Raw genomic sequence first — 17,665 nt, forward strand, 5'->3', positions numbered from 1 at the left:
GGTGAAGGGGGAGCTGAGTGTGATGGTGCAAATCTCACTTTAACAGTCATCGATCGACGTTCCTACATTGCAACTCTCACCTACGGTTGCAAGTGAGATGATGAGATCAAGGACACAAGTGGCCAAAACAGGCTCCATTTGCTCGTTGACTGACTCACATACAGAGGGATGTGCAGAAAGAGCTCAGAACCAATGTGGCTGTGTGCTGAGTGGAGCCAGTTGAGGTGGTTCAGCCATCTGATGTGGCTGCCCCCAGGACACCACCCGAGGACGTCCAGCTGGGAGGTGATCCGGGGAAGACCCAGAACACACTGGAGGGATGAAATATCCCATTTGGCCTGGGGGTGCCTCGGGATGTCCCAGGAGGTGGAGATTGTTGCTGCAGAGAGGAGGACGTCCCCGCTACTTAGCCTGCTTCCCACATAAACCAAGCCACAATATGCAGCAGAAAATGAAGGGATGGATAAAAAAAATGGTTTAGTTCTAGTTTGATTATCGACGCCATTAGTTTGATTGGATCTACAAAGCATCTGCACTAATACCCTGTAATTCAATGTTAAATTGCACAACAAATTTCGCACATGCGATTACATGGTTGGGACAATGCATGTAATTGCATGTGGAAAATTTTTGTGACACAAATATGGTCACAAATAGGGCATAGTTAATCAAAATTATATCGAGCTTGCAATATGGCCAAATGCCAATCCCAAAATGCAGAAGCTGCAAACTTATGACAAATAAACATTTATGGTAAAAATATACAAGGCAAGGTCAAGGCATCTCATTAAAATATCATTTAGACGAATATTCTACCTTTATTGATCAATTGCAGATTCTTTAATTGCACTTAGCCACATTGAGATTTTGATTGTATTTGCATTATTACGCAGCCCATATAAGAATAACACCATTCCCTTTCTATGTACAGTGAAGATGCATGTTAATGTGCATGAATGCTGTGCGGTTGTGGAAGAAAAAAACCTGAAAAATAGCTGTCAAAATAAAAGCGTATATTAGGCCTTTATTTATCTGTAAAAACAAGCTGAGCAATATATACTCACATGATTTAGCTTGCAGGCACATTCAGTGATGTATTTGAGTCTCACTTGGCTTCAAAACATTTTTTTAAATTTCAAAACTGAAGACTAAATCCTTTAACAACTATCTTATGTTTAATTGTTTACTGTAACAGAACCTTAAACTGCCTCTGGGTTGAATGTTTTATGAGTTTTTATTTAATTTAATGATGTTCAGAAAGATTTATTTTACCCTGTCACTGCTGAGTAGCTTAAAATGTCCATGCATACTTAAACACACACACACACACACACACACACACACACACACACACACACACGCACACACACACACACACACACACACACAAACACACAGCCCCCATAGCCCCAAACCCTGCCGATTTTAGCTTCAATTACTCCATGAGCGCCACCTTGTGAACATGAGATTTACACCAATTTAATGTTAATCATTTTAAATTGCCTCTGTTTCGTCAACCCTGTTAGTCACTCCTGTTAATTTACATCTATTTCAATCAAGCATTTAAACGTGACAGGACAATGAATTTATCAAAAAGCACTAATTGAAGACGCTCAACAGAGACGTAAGTAAATTCTGTGATCGAACAACTGTTGTTTGACAGATTAGTGAAACAAGCAAAAGACATTTTCAAGTCAGCGTTTCGGAAAAAGTCCTTACTCTCAAACAACTATGTGAGTAACAAATTTGAGATCAAAAATTGCGTCAGAAATGTTCTTTAATTTCAAAAGACAAGCTACAAGTCAAAGTGTGGTCTTTATGACTCGACTTACAAAGCTGGAAAATGTATTTCTGATAAAAAGATATCACTGCGTTAAACATGCTTTGGTAAATAACAGGCAGGATCAGAAAAGATCAGAAAAGCCTTGTTGTTACACAGTGAAAGTCAGAATCCAGAAGGCTGGTAACCACAACCTCTCACCACGGTATGGAGGACAGCAGTAGTCCCTGCGCAGAGGACAAATCCCCAGCTTCATGTTAAAATGAGAGGGGGGGATACTGTAGGTGGTGATGTCCCTGGGGCTCTGCCCACTTATCACAGGTTAGGGAGGAGATTAAAGAGCCAACAGCTGCAGGAGAATCATCTGCTTACTGAATATTATTAACTGCAAAACAGCAAAGCAGAATCTGTCCAGATCGGAGTTTTACAGTCAGGGACTGTGAGTGGGAGTTTTTTTGTTTTGTTTTGTTTCTTCATTGCATCACAAGATCAAGCTTTTCATCACCATCCAACCTGATGGGAGAGTAGTGAAAGTTTGCACTGCTGAATTAAATTGTTGTCTGCTTTGGCTTACATTCAGCGGGGGGATATACTGTAAGCTCCTCGTTTCCTAAATCAAGGTTGAGCATGCTGCTCCTGTGCCCTTGGATGGTAACAGTTGAAATGCAGCGGAGGTGGTGTGTGGTTGGATGAATGGATGAGGACCGGTTGAATGGCTTAGATATGCATTAAATTAAACTACATCAAAAGTCAATTATATACCGAGGGTCAGCTGCTATACTCTTACCGCACTGGCCAGGGAAATAGTGGAGGGGAAAATAAAATTAACCTTAACAAGTCATATTGAAATGTGAAGAAATCTTGGCACTAAAGCCTAACATTATCATTCAACCAACTTATCTGAACTGGAAATCTAATCATCCTTGTAGTTGAGATATCTGAATCTGCCTCTGACATGGAGACACAATGGAGGAAGAGAGCCGAAGGCCACGAAATCTAAGAGTTGACATGTGCCGTAGGCTATACTTTGAAAAAATCAGGCTCCCACGTCATAAATCAGCACAGCTACATACATAATACACAGTCGGGAGAGACACGCTTGCTGCTGTAACAAATTAGTGCATCAGGGCAACAGACAAGAGACTGAGCCGAGCCAGAGGACCATGTTCAGAGACGCATTCATGAAGGGATGACGCATTTCCACCGCTCAGTTGTTGGAGAACAGCTCACTCTGCTGGATACACATTGATATTGCATTTCTGGGCAATATCAAAGCAGCACTGATGTTTCAGATCATTTGTGTGTTTGTGTTTGCGTTTGCTTCGCATTTGTGTGGATTCCCTGCAAAGTATTAAAAGAGGACACAGTTCAAGTAGGCATTTACGGTTTTGTGTGTTTTTTAAGGAGTATCACCTTTAAGGAATTGAGCACAACATGGTGGGATGTTTTTATCTGCTGTTTTTTCTCTTTGCAAAATCTGCAGGCCTGAAAAGTGTACGTTATAGGCCCCAAGGACATTTTGCAAAACAAGCATTTTCCTCTATGTTTTAGCTTCTTGTCCGCACGCAAATGGGGTTTAAGGTCACTGAAAATGTTTAAAATGCCTTCTTAAGTGCTTTAAAAAAACCGACGATGTCTCACCTCAGCTCACTCTACCTCGTCATCCATCCACATGAACGAAGTAGCCTACCTTTCTTGATTGCTCCTTGGGCAGTGTGCCATAAAGGTGTGATCAAAGGTAGGGAAATATATCAAATAACTAAATTAATAATTAGCTACTTCTGTTTATGTTTTTAAGTCATTACTGCCAAAGGGGAAAAAGTTCACTGTCCATGCTTTGAATGTCCTTCTTTGACGTATTGGTGATGTAGATTTTATCACCACCTAATGAGCAAATGAGACACTACCATCTACAGTTGCACTAAACGTGGGATGAAAATCATCAATGGAAACATCTTGAAATATTTACACTCGTATTAGTTAAAACAATTCTAACCTCATTCAATTATGAGAAAACCCCCTTTTTAAAAAATGTTTTAAAATGCCTGTAATGAAAGATGACAGTGTGACTTCGGAAATGGTCAAGATACGGCTTATAAAACTTGTTGTAAAAAATCAAACCATCAGGTCACAAATCAAGAAGCAACAAGCACTTAAAAGATTGTAAAACTGCATAATGCGAAATACAGATTTAATGAGTCCTTAATTCGTAGAGCCCACGCCCATTAACTTAACGGCTGCAGTGCCTCGGGAAGGTTACCATAAAGCCGAACCTCATCCTGATAGGACAGAGAGAGAAAAATATGAAGTGTTTGTTGTGTCTGAGTCAGACGGGTCAGAGGACGACTTCAGAGCGTTATGTTTTATATGGTTGAACAACAATGTGGTGACAGAGGGAAGGTTAAAGCTATTTTTTCTGCCTCAATTCGAACCATTTCTGTGTCCTATTCTAATAAATCTTATTTTGACTATGAATGTGTATTTTGTGGCCAATCCACTGCCTGACATTGCTCTCTCATCTCCTTTTTTACTTTAGTATTTGATTTCTGTAACAAACAATTAATGACTGATGTATCCATATGACACACTGTCATAGTGTAAAGACAAACATGAATGTTAGTCTGTATTGTAAATATAATGTGGCTGACACAAAGATAATTTGTTATTTAGGCAGCCAGTAGTGCGTGACAAGGTGCTCCAAAAATTCCCTTATCTACATCAATTATTAACTGGTGATGATGCCAACTTCTTGCCTGGGAAAAGCAACTTTAGCCTCAGACTTTCAACATAATATCACATATGCAGACATCAAGTTTGAGTTTAAGACCCCTTTGACAGGATTCTACGCCTGATGACATTAAGTCCAATATCCAGCCTCTTTAAGCTCTGTTTTTGGTCTCCTCCACCTGCTCCTGGGAGAAATATCTGGCTCTTCAGCTGCTAAATGCTCTACTATGTTCAGCGATTGTCATTAACTGTGACTGACTGCCATTGGGTGCTGGGAAAGCAGTGTGAAGGGGTTTTTAAGACCTTTTTTTTTCAATGAAGATGACATTATGAGAGCTAAAACTCACTATAAACCCCCATAAAGCAGAAGCTGCAGATTCAGGTGATAATTCTCTGTCGGTTCATCACAACAAGCAGCGACTAAAACATCATCCGTGTTGCTAATAACGCATTTTTATGCACATTTTAAGTCTCACATCACAAAAGGTTGATGAAAACAGCAAAATCCCCCCAAAACATTGTCAATTTTGCAAAACAAAAAGTTTTTACACTCGCTCTAGGTGTTTTTTTGCTTTTCTAGAAAGAGATAAAGCACTTTATGGGAGATGGAAAATGTTTTACCGAATGAGTTCTGATGTAGCAAACAGTTAACTCACATGACTGATCAGCTGTTTCTGCTTCAACTGAAGCTTCTGCTCCACTGAACGGACAAAAAACAGCAGCATATTACATGAGTCTCTTGAGTAACCTTCCACATACTAATGCAAATAGAAATGTCATATTTTCATTGTGTTTTCTACATTGTTTTTCACCGTTTTAGGTTCAAATGGTGTTCTTTTAATTACATTATCTTGTCGCACCCTCTTCTTCTGCAAGGCTGGTATTCCTATTGGAGAATTGGTGCCCCACACTGCTAATAATGATGAACCAACTCTGTTAATATACAATTATCAATAATGGTCACTTCAGCTCATGAAAAGCAAATATCACACCAAAAATGCTATGATAAATATACCGGCCCTAAATATTTTTGATACATGCAAACAGGTGGCACCAAAAAGCGTGACATTTATTCAACAACTCTTCAACTCTGTTGCATTGACAGCAAAATGTCGATGTTGCCATCCACACACGTGCTAATATAGATCGCTGCAGAGGCGTCTTTGCACCCCAAAAAGGGTGACCTTGCTCGTGCCTTTAGTGAAGAAATACCCCACTGGTACTTTTCAAAATGTGCTACAGATACGATTTAACATGTCTAAACCCTTACCAAGGGGGGGATGTGAAATATAAGAAATGATATTTGAGGAGAGCAAATAATAAAAGGTCATCCAGCCCAATCTACAAGCGATGATAGAGAGAACATTTAGCAGGCTGATTGCAGATAGAAAATGGGACTGGAATGATGATTTGTTCCCTATATTTAACACCCATTTAATCTCTCTCCCTCTCACTTTTCCTTTCTCTCCCTCTCACTCGGTCCCCCTCCCTCCTGTATGTAACACTTTACAGTCTCCCTATCCATAGCTATGTCTTTAATAGGATGAGGGAAATCATGTTAAAGGATTTAAAACCTCTGCAGTGAAACGCTGTAGCTTTGCCAAGCTCACTCTCTTGTCGTTCAGCTCCCTCATTCTCAGTCTCCCCCCCAAAACACTCTCCTCTCTCTGAATTACTTAGCACTCGCTCATACTGTTCACTCCCACAGACTCCCGACTAATAACAGAGGTCCAACAAGGACACTGCACTAAGTAGAAGGAGCGATAGTAAATGTTTGACTATTTGTGTCAGTCTGCGTCGACACTTGATGTACAGCACAAGAAAAAGTTCAATGGGCAAGAGAGACGGTGGCTGGATCACTTGTAGCATCTCAGAGAGCATCAAAAATAGGAGAGAAGCCTCTGCTGTCTCAGTCTTTGGATGATAAAAATAAAGGAAAAAAACAGTCTGTCTAGTTTCGAGGAGCTCGACTTGAGGCTGCTGTTGGAATGTGAATTGTGAAACACAGAGGGTACTGCATGTACCGCCGTGCCCCAGTTTTCTCCATTGTATCCAAATTTGCCAAAGACCTTTTAAATCAGCTGAAATCCATTCTGGCTGGATTAAAATGCGGATGCTGAAATCACATTACAATATGATGTTCCGAGCGGAGCAATGTGTTATGTTTAATAGTTGTATTAGTAAAACAGATGGGCATGTGGGTCAGCCATTGATTTGGGAAAGTAGATGACACATTTGAATGAAATGTTTTAGGGAATAAGTGGAGTTGTGTTAAGGTCACAAAAAAAGCTGCATCTGACGATTATTATTGATTTTTCATTTCGTGGAGCTCGTGGAACTCAAGGTGATGTATTCAGATTGCTCATTTTGTGCGACCCACAGTCAAAAACCTGAAGATATTCAACGTGGAACAAAGAAAAGAAGCAAATCCTCAGATTTAAGAGGCTGGTGTCACTACATGTTTGGCATTTTTTTGCTTGAAAAGTGACTCAAACAGTAACTCCATTAGGAAGACAGTAGTGTTAATAAGCTAATAGTTTAATCGTGTCAGCTCTACATCTCATTACACACTTTGCTCAGCAGCTTTGAGATGTTACATTCTTCAGAAATCATGTCGCCGGCTTTGGAAGTGATCATATGAGAAATAGCCCTTATATGATATCAGATGACGATCCAGAGCTTGTGTCACCTGCAGGGCCCGATCAGATGGGAACGCTTCCTGATACAGAATTGCATTGAGATTTATCATGATAAGAGAGATGAGATGATAAGTAGCAATACTGTTTGTCACGCACAATGAATAACTCCTAACACAGAAGAACGATAATGAAGACTCAGTCTGAAGTCTGCATGAACTGGATCGATTTTTTCCACATTCCAACAACCACAGTTGAACTGAATCGAGAAATGCCCTTGCTGTGTTTTTCAAGGATGCAGCAGACCTGCGAGTCAGTTGCGTGTGATGTACAGCAGGAGGTGCTGGCTGACTGCGCTCCGCTCTCCTCGCCCTCCTCTAATCCTGAAGCGGCTCTGTCAGTGGGAGATAGTCACGGTCTGTGAGTAAGACTATCAAGGAGGAGAGGGAAACCAGGATCGAAGAGGAAGATGGGAGGATACACAGGCACCAGCAAGGCAAATGGTGCTTTAGTAAGGTGTTAAGATGAAAAGTGGGGGTATAGGTGTGGGTAAGAGCTGTGTGTGTGTACATGCATGTGTGTGTGTGTGTGTCTGCTGATGTGCTCAAGCTGGATGAGTGATCCTTGAGGACATGGTTTGGTTTAGCAGAACCACTTTTCTTCTGAGTGGCTGCCTCTCTTCTTTCTGTCCTCTTTCTCTGTCTTCCCCTGACTGGCTCCGGACCAAACCTTGTTCTACTGTTACATCCTCTCTCATGCCCCCTCTGTCCATTTTCTCTCCCTCTTTCATCCCTCTGTCTCTCTCTGTTTTCTCCTTATCGCCCTGTGAAATACTTCCTTATCCTATTCTCTCCCCAAGGCCTTTGTCTCCTGGAGTTGCAGGTGAAATTAGAGGATATAATTTCCCACAATCAGCAGAATCTGGTCCTCAGCGCCCCGCACCCCTCCCCTCTTGCCCTTCCGCCACCCTCCTCCCCTCCCTCACCCCCCTCCGCTTCTCACACGAATCCCCACCATGGCCAGGGGCAGAGGAACACCAGCACTCTCAGTGAGAAACCTCCCTTCGTTCTGCCTTGTACGTCGGTTGGGGTCACTTTCATCTTCTGATCGCGGGGAAAGAACAAACCGACACAGAGGAAAAGAGGCACTAATGAGGACGAAAAGCAGATGAGCGGATCTCGATCCGGTGTGCGTGATGAAATGGAGAAAGTGTGTGTGGGGAAGGTGAGGGTCAAACACGGGGAAGGAAAAGAAAAGGGAGTGAAGGACGAAGGAGTGATGCGAAGGAGGACAAACAAACCTCTCGTGCACAAACATACAGTCACGCATTGGATGCGCGTGCACGCGCACACGCACGTGCTGCACATCACACATTGAACCAATCTGCCATGGATAAGAAGATTATGCCTCTGAGTTTCCTGGAATGTTCTACGCTGTACCCCCTCATCTACCGCCGCCCATCCCCCACCCCTCACAAAACACTGTCTGTCTCTCTCTGTCTCATCTTCTGTGGTGTGTGGACTCAGGCTTGGATGCCCCGATCTTCCACAGCTCCAGTTATATAAGCCTTGTGTCCCCAAAGCTGCCCACTGAGCACACCATCCCAGGCCCCGTCACTCAAACGCTGTTTCCACTGGCCTGACGTTGGCCAGCCTGCAGGAGAGCCTGTTTGCAGTCAGTTAGCCTCATGTTGCATCTTAGCAATTTGACACCGTCTAAGACGCTTTAACAGCCTCAAACAACCAGCTTTTGTTAGCTGTGAACAATGCAATACCAGGAAATGATTCACCCTCTGGCTGCTTCTGTTCTATGTCTCTAATAAAGAGACTTTTTGCAATTCTCCTGAGTACTGCGCTACACGTGACCATCACCCTCTAACAGTGAGAGGGGACAATAAACTAATTATTTGGAGAACACCTTGCTCTAAAGAGAGACGGCCGTTGCGTACACGTACAAAGGTGTTTTTCACATCGGAACTTAGTGCCTCCTTTTCTCCACCTAATGAAATCTATCCATCTTTCAGTACGTCCTTGTTACTACCCACTCGCAGCGTGCCGCACCCCCATTCCACCAACACTCATGATGGTTAATCTTTTGCTCTGCCACGTCTGTTCGTCGCCCGTACCCATTCATCACCATTACCACAGTGAGAGAATTAATAGTTTGCGGGGAGCAAATGAAAAGAAAAGGAGCTGCTGTGGTCAATGAATGGCTGATTTACATTTTTTGTCTTACTGTGATTGTCCTTCTCCTGCCTTGTTCTTAATATATTATGTATTAGGCTTAGCTTTTTCATCCTGTATCGACGACTGAAGGGATGATCAACAATTGTTTGTTCCTTTCCACCAAAACTAAGGTGTTATAAAACAAATCTCTAGAATCTGCGCCCCGCTGTGCATCTAGAAATGATTCTGTTGGAGCGGCCTGTCCGTTGTAATAATTTCACATCCTACATTACAAACTTCGCCATCTCTTTTTCATTAATCTGACACCCTGTATCTCCGTTCTCCAGATGCCGACTCATAAAGACTTTGCTCTGTGCCCCATAAGAGTAGTTAATGTTATGGATATGATTTGAATTGTGATAGTGAAGATAAGATAACGACGTCAAACAGAACATGATGCTGTGAGATTTATCATGTCGGGCTCTTGCAATAACTTTGAGGATCTTTTTTAATCTTTTTCAAACATTCATTGAGCATCGAGTAGACTAACGTCATCAGGGCTGTTTCCACTTGGAAACGCACCCTATGTGACCGCTTAAATCTGAAGAGTGAGGACGTAGATGTCACGTATAAGTTAGATTGCGCAACAATAATGTCGCACCAAGCACAAGTTTTAGCAATAAATCTGAAGGTTCATTTATGCCTCCACACAAAATAAGATCACGTCCATTTCAAACGATATAACCGTCGCTGCTCACATACTTCCAAGGTTGCATGGACCTCTACGTTTCCTTCGCCACTGCCCAGCTCACATTTAATTCCCATCCAGTCTCCTCCCAGCTGTTCTGTAGTAACTGTTTGTCTCTGTGCACCAACTCACATAACCTCTCTTTAAAAAGTTCTGCCATTTCTTAAACTTCATCTTCCTTTCCAGTGGTCATGACTCACTACCCTATTGGCTCCACCGCCACACTGCCCCGACATCTAACGGAGGTACTGCACATCGGTCCGTATTTGTAAGTTATCACAAAATATGCAGAAGTATGGTAAAAAATTAAGCTCTATCCACATTGGCGTATCTAATGCATAGATGAGCCTTAAGTTGTCAATGCTGGTATTTCACTCGTCTGACGTAACATAACTCTCCTTACCCTGCTGCCACCCCATACCGATGGGATCGCCAAGTAACCACTAGAGAACGATATCAAAATAAAAACCATCACCCAACCCTACTCTGTGTATGTTGGTGGTGGTTACCACGACACATGTAAGAGGTAAGAACAAAGACAAACGTTCTGCAGCACAGATTTATTTATTCATTAAATTCATTTCTGCTAAAGAGGTGTTAACGAAGAATATTCATTGCAGACCTATTATTCACAACGAAAATGAGACTAAACCTAAATCCAAAGTAACCTTTGATAGCTAGGACCAAATATATTCAATTTAACATCAATGAATAAAAACTAAATGATAATGTGATAGATGGACAAATGAACCAATTACCATTTTAATGCAAAGTCTCATTCAACGACCTGCATGCATCTGCAGAATCACACACTGTCGCTCCTGATGAAAGTAAAACAGTATCCTCTGCCACTAAAGTCTAGCCTATCTCTTGCTCAGAAGTTGATTTAGCCAGTGGATTAAGAGTCAAGGGGGTAATAAGTAATCAGTTTTTCATTCTCTATCAACTTTCACTCTCTCGCTCTTGTTAGACTTCCACTCTCCTCTCTGCTTGCGTCATCTCTCTTCCCCTGCCCTGCTTCTTCACCAATCCTTCCCACTTTCTGCTCCCTTTTCTGAATTATTGCTATTTGAGCAGCTCTAGCAGGAGCCTATCACAGTCTATGGTACAACATTTTCTCCCCACTACATTATTAACTAAAGTGCACCAGCAGGAATAGACAAATTTAGATCCCCTTTGTGAGCAATGCTGCATTTTCTGATCATACATGGGGTTGCACTGAGGTGGAGAATGCATAATAGAAAATTGACTTCACTGACATTTTGTGCGGTCAGGTTAGACTTTCATGCATTTCACTGCCAAATGTTTAGAATCAAACCAAAGATTAATCATATTGTTAATTTGAACATTTCATTAGCTCTGACTAAAATCAGTGGCATGTTTGACTTGAATATAAATGCTATACAACACAAAGAGGTAAGAAAATGAGACAGTGGACGATGCAGACAGACTGAGAGAAAGAGAAAACGACAGAAAGCTCGAGAGAGAGGGGAAAACAGACTCCTAGTGGGGTGTGACAAATTATTCCTTAAGCCATGACGCACTAGATGGGCTGCAGTCCGAAAACAAGGGCAGTAATTTGTCGAGGAAGCGCACTCGGTCCAGAATGTTCCCACAAGAGCCAATAAAAGCAACATAAAGTAATTAATAAAAAGTCAATAGTAGTTATATGAAAACAAAAAGGAGCACCTTATGTCACTAGATGTTTATTTATAACACACAAACCAGGTTTTAATACACTGTCAATTTTAATAGAGACTGGACTTCTTCTCTTTGGGTATATAAAGTCTACTGCACAGCAAGTCTTGAGTGTAATGCATTTTATGGCTCCTCTTTCCAGCAATTTGCGACTTGAGATTCATCTCAATTTATAATACTTATTGCCAGAAGCTTATGAGGTCTGCTTTAGAGGCAGATTCAGTGGGCTATTAAACCTCCCATATTACCAGGATGTAAATTTTTAGTGCCCCCATTCTAAAGCAAGAGCTACAATATGTGCTGCTCCTCAAATAAAAGCTTCTTTCCCCCAGATAGAAGTGACAAACAGCATTTCAAGGCATCAGTTTTAACGTCATGATGCCACACAATTCATGTACTGCAGAGGCTGAATGAAGAATAATTACTGAGGTGATATCACTGAGGGATTCAAGTAAGTCGTTATCCATTATCATACCAATAGATATGCTTTTTGACTCAAGATTAGGCACATTCAAGTGGCAAGAAGGGAGGATTCAAATCTGAATTTCAGCACTACTGTATTGTTGTATATCAGGATGGAGAACGTCTGTCTGTCTGTCTTTTCCTCTTGCTCCACAAATGTTATCTATAGATGGTGCCCCGAGAACAACACCTATGGTGAGCCACTGTCAAAGACTTCACTTACCCAGTGAAATATCTCAGCAACAACAAAACAACACACTTTGACACAGGAGACGGCTGTTTGTTTTTATCTTGTGTCGTTCAAGAGGACATGGAGCCGGACCCTCACCAAAAGTTAATGGGCTCTATTCTGGGCTGAGACTCATCCTCCATCCAAGTTTGGTGGAAATCCATTCAGTAGTTTTTGTGTAATGCTGGCGACAAACCAACCAACCAACCACCCAACAAACCAATGGATACAGGTGAAAACATAACCTCCTTGGTGGAGGTAATGAATCAGATGTTCAGTTAGTCAAGTACTACTTTTCCCATCAGCCTCCACGGCACTTCAATGCTAATAAGCAAATGCATGCAAAACAGAAAATGATAAACTAAGATAGTGAGCATAAAAACATTAGATGTACTAAACAACTAGCACGTTACGGTAGCATTATGAGCATGTTACCATGCTAGCATTAGCATTCAGCTAAACCATTGCTACTGTATGTCTAAGTTCAGCCTTACAGACCTGCTAGCATTGCTTCGGCCTCTGAAGCCTCATATCCCGAATGCAGTCCAGTTCAAGCAACAAAACTAAAACCCCCAAATCATGACCGAACAAGGCTTTAGTCTTAATGTATTCCAGTCCCCTCTTTGAATCCTCCATTATATAACGTGTGGACGCTGCTTTGCTGATTCTATGATATGTAAATAACGCTCGCATTAAAAAGAAATCTTAAAGACAAAAGAACAGAGTATAGAGGACTGACACATCATCTTGACACACAGAGAATTCAAAGTGTCACAGATAGCCAATCAGGGGAGTCACATCCACGCTTTGGTCTCATCTGATAAGCTGTCATAAATATCCACTTGCACTGTGTGGGTTTTTGTGTGTGTGTGTGTGCGTGCACAAGGGCACATCTGCACACTGTGTACACTCACCAAACATCCACTTGTGTCAGTGTGAGAGAGAAGCATCTGTGGGGATATTTCTGCATATCTAATGGTGAGAGTAAAAGGTATCATATTAATATTTTAATTGCGGCCAGCGCCTGGGCTTCTGTTGAGAGACAGGCTTAATGTGGTGACAGATGAGGGTTAGGGGTAAACAAGGATTTGGCCGTCCTCCACGGGAATTGAGAGGACAGAGTTGGTGGATTAAACCACAGTTTTGGCTAAAAGGCACCTAGCCTGTGGCGGCAGGGATGAAAATCCAAAGGCTGATTACCGGGCGCATGAGTGTAAGACACCGTACACTAGCTCACTACATGTCATGATCTCAAATATCCAATGTCACATTTAAGCCTTACAAAAACATACGTGACATGTGCATAATTCAGGATGACTGGAGGTAAAATCCTCACGAAAGGAACAGTCGTAGCCACAAAAGCACGCTGCCTGTTTATCCTCGGCAGGCCACACAGCACAGGTGTTAATTAAGCTGCATTTTACACAATTTGGATTGTCATGGTGTGTCAGGGACATGCTCCGTTGCCTCACAGCATGAAGGTGTTGTTTCCCCAGAGGTGAGAATGTGACTGTGATCGCGTTAATCCCTTTTAGCCTTGAAAGGCACTGCCAACCTGACCAATGCGTGCTGGAATAAACTCGAGCCCTCTGTGAGGTAAAGTGAGAGCATGCCATTCAGGATGCACCAAATTGGAAATTAGTGGCTGATTTTAAAATAATAATTTGTCTGGTAGCCAATAACAATACAGATATTCTAGGGACATTGTGGTTTTCTTGTTATTTTTGTTCTCCCTTTTGTGCCAGGAAACAAAGAAATCCTCTTGATAGTAGAATAACTGAACTGTTTTTAAGACATTCAGCCCTGCATTACACTATCTATAAATGAGAACAAATTCAATAATACAATAAAACAACCTTTAATTTATTTTCTATCCCGGGAGAAGATTCTTCTTGGAAAAATTTCTGCTTCAAAATTTAAAGGTGCACTATGTAGTTTTGGGGAATACATTTTAATCAGTAGAGAAAGATCTTCATTCACTTTTCTTTTGTGCCTTAACAAACAAAATAAACAAACTCTCTAGCAACTGCTAGCTTACCGCCCAACTGAGCCTGAGGAGGCGGAGGGACCACAGACGAGTGGAGCGGTGCACTGCATATTTTTCGGCACTCTCTGCTTCAGCAGGCCCATTGCAAGAAGCTCATAAAAAGGCCCTCACGGATAAGATAGAGGGTAAGGCATGGTAGAAGTGACAGGCATGTGCTGGAAGAATGGGACGAATGCGGTGTCAGACAAGCTGTAAAGTTATGATAAGTAATGATGTTGTGGTGTCATTTCAAATTTATTCAACCTTGATTTAATGAAAAAGTGACTATGCAGAGTGGACTGCGCCCTCTTGCTCTGTGGCCAATAAGTTGCGCATCCCTACTTGTCAAAGACTAATTTTTACACAGATTGTCTTTAATGTACGAAAAACAGCGCTACAATCAATGGCTTGTTTCATGAAAGTGATTGTTGCTTCTCTTCCTCAGCCTGAGCGTTTTTTGCCCTCTCCAAGTTGGCTCCTTTGCAGACCCACGACTGATTCATCCATAATGTATTCCCTTAGTTCAACTTGAATTACATGACAGGAATTGGCCTCCAACCAAACACACACATACAGTCAGGTTCAATTTGCGCAATGCCATGCACCTCAGTGTACCTAAAGCCGGATTTAAAGTTGGCTCACGTGAGATAAACAGCCTACACTGGCCACTAAATTAAACTCAACCGACACTACTCCTCCGTGCAGTGCAAATCTCTGAGCACAGCGCTCACCACGAAGCACGGATGGCGAGCGCCGACAGGAATTCTGAACTATATAAAACCTGGCACTTACTGTATTTTGTGATCAAAAATATGTCTAACTAATCTCAAACCATGCAGGCTTAAGATGCACAAAGAAAAGCCCTCAGCAACACAACCAAACATAAATATAATGTTCTCCTGAGCTCTGCCACTCAACATTTCAGGCTGAGCTTTCCTGATTACCAGTGGCAATTATTAGGTTTCCTCTTGCATGTCATTTAATTGGGCTTCGCAGGTGGGACTGTGCTTGTTCAGTGACCTGCTAGGTGGTTCTGACGGAGCAAACAGGAAACTATTTTTACCACTGTCTGGATCTATGTGCATGTGTGACAGTGCGTGCGTGTGTGTTTTCACATCACAGCAGGTAATGGATTATCATATGCCAGCCGACTTGTGTGTTTTTTGGTCTGTGCCTTGCATGCAAAGTCAGTGTTGGGGTTTCAGGTTCCTAGGAAATAGGTTGCGTCTAAAATAGAGCTCCAGCGATTACTGGAGAATCGATTATTAGATCGAAACAAAATTGCCAGCTTTTCCAAGCAAATGTTACATTGTTACATTTGATGGTTCCAGCTTTTTAAATGTAGAGATTTGTTGCTTTTCTTTGTCTTTTATTAAAGTAATTGAAAATTCTCTGGGTTCTGGACTGTTGGTTGGACAAAAGATGCCGATTTGGCGATGCCACTTCTGTCGTTGGGAATTTTTTTTAAACACTTTTTTCACAGTTTAAGCTATTAATTGATTATTCATGAAAATAACTGGCAGACTAATTGATAACGAAAACAATTCCCTGTTGCAGCCCTGGTCTAGAACGGCTAAAATCTGTTTCTGTCAAGCAAAGGACAACTGACAACCTACGACTGCTGTTACAGTCCTTGTTACAACTCCAGTAGCCACATGGACTCTGGCAATACACACTGTCATGGAGTCAGAAACATGGATAAAAACGCCCCGCTGTTTCCAGTTGCCCTGAGCGTGGCCTTGTCATAACAACGCCTCTTTTACATCTGGAAAACAAACAGAAGAGCCCATGGCATTGCCTCCGACTGGGCCGTACGCAGGGCAAGGCTTGTGGTAAGTTGATAATAACAAAGATCTGCATGGTCTGCTCACAATAGCACGAGCAAGCCCCCAGCATGAGACTTGACTGCAATATCCATTAATCCACTGCAGTTTCCCACTGGTTCAAAGGCTGTCTTGCAGCGGAGCTCCACAACATCAAAGAGTACTCTCTTATGAAGGGTAGCGGTGAAATGTGGAGCTCTCAGCTCAGCTATCTACCATGCTGCAGAGGAGTCTCTGGGATTCACCAAGAGATGCAATTAAGACTGGTTTGATTGGAATGACCTCTGCATTGACGACCTGCTAAAGGTGAAGAGAAACAGAGAGTTAGCTGCTTCGGCTTCAAGCCCTCACATGATATCACCAGTCCTCTAAGAGTGCAACTGTTTGGCTTGAAATACGATGAATAGCTTACAGTCTGCGTTGTTCCCCAACTAAGTCGTATTATCTACGACCGAGACAAAGGCCTGAAAATGTGAAGGGAAAGCCGGTATGTGAACTTGAGCTGATTCGATTTTTTATTTGTAACTTTATTTCACCTTGTATGCAAACATCATATTTGAAAACAAATACAGCAGAGACTTCAGACATTAATCTGAATGGTATCCATGATGTTACTTAACATAGATTAATGGCAGTTTCCCAGATAATGTAACAAACCTATAAGTATATCTGTCTGCTTTGCCCCACTAGTTTGAATTATTTCAGCTTACTTTCTGAGAAATCATGTTTCATCTGTTAACTTGGCATTATTGGTCTAAGTTACATATATGATTGTCAGCAGTTGTTGCTATGGAGAAGAAGAAAGTCAAAGTCTTATTTCAGTTGGGAACAACACATTGTGCCTTAGCAACTGAATTCATCCAAAATGGACCAAGAATCCAAGAGTCAACTTGCACTGACTGAATTTTTTTTCCACTTGGGGGCAACGAAAACAAGTTGTTGAGATAACACTGGCATATCGGCAGAGGCATATACAATTAACACTTAAAACTGCATGTCCTACTGTTAGTTTATTCATTAGAATAATCTTTAGCTACCACCAGCTGTTAGCCACGCGTGGATGTTTCATATATAAATAAATGTTGTTGTTTTTTTGTATGTACAGTCTTGCATCTTTGACTTTTAAACAGAAAAGCAGTTGTTCATGATGACTGATCCGGGAGAGCTTCATGTATATGTAAGCCATAGATGTGCTCCAACTGTGAGTAAGAGAATGTTGTCTGTGGAGAAATGAATGGGACCAAAACAAACATGATCTCATGTGGGTTTTGACATGATTTTCGACACACTTACTGTTGCTGCTTGCCACCAGCAAAAAAATTGGCATGCAAATTCATGGCATCACTTTCCACATCAATGTTCCTCCCTAAT

The sequence above is a fragment of the Pagrus pagrus genome (assembly GCF_965226575.1).
Source record: "Pagrus pagrus genome assembly, chromosome: 14".
In the NCBI taxonomy this organism is placed as follows: Eukaryota; Metazoa; Chordata; class Actinopteri; order Spariformes; family Sparidae; genus Pagrus; species Pagrus pagrus.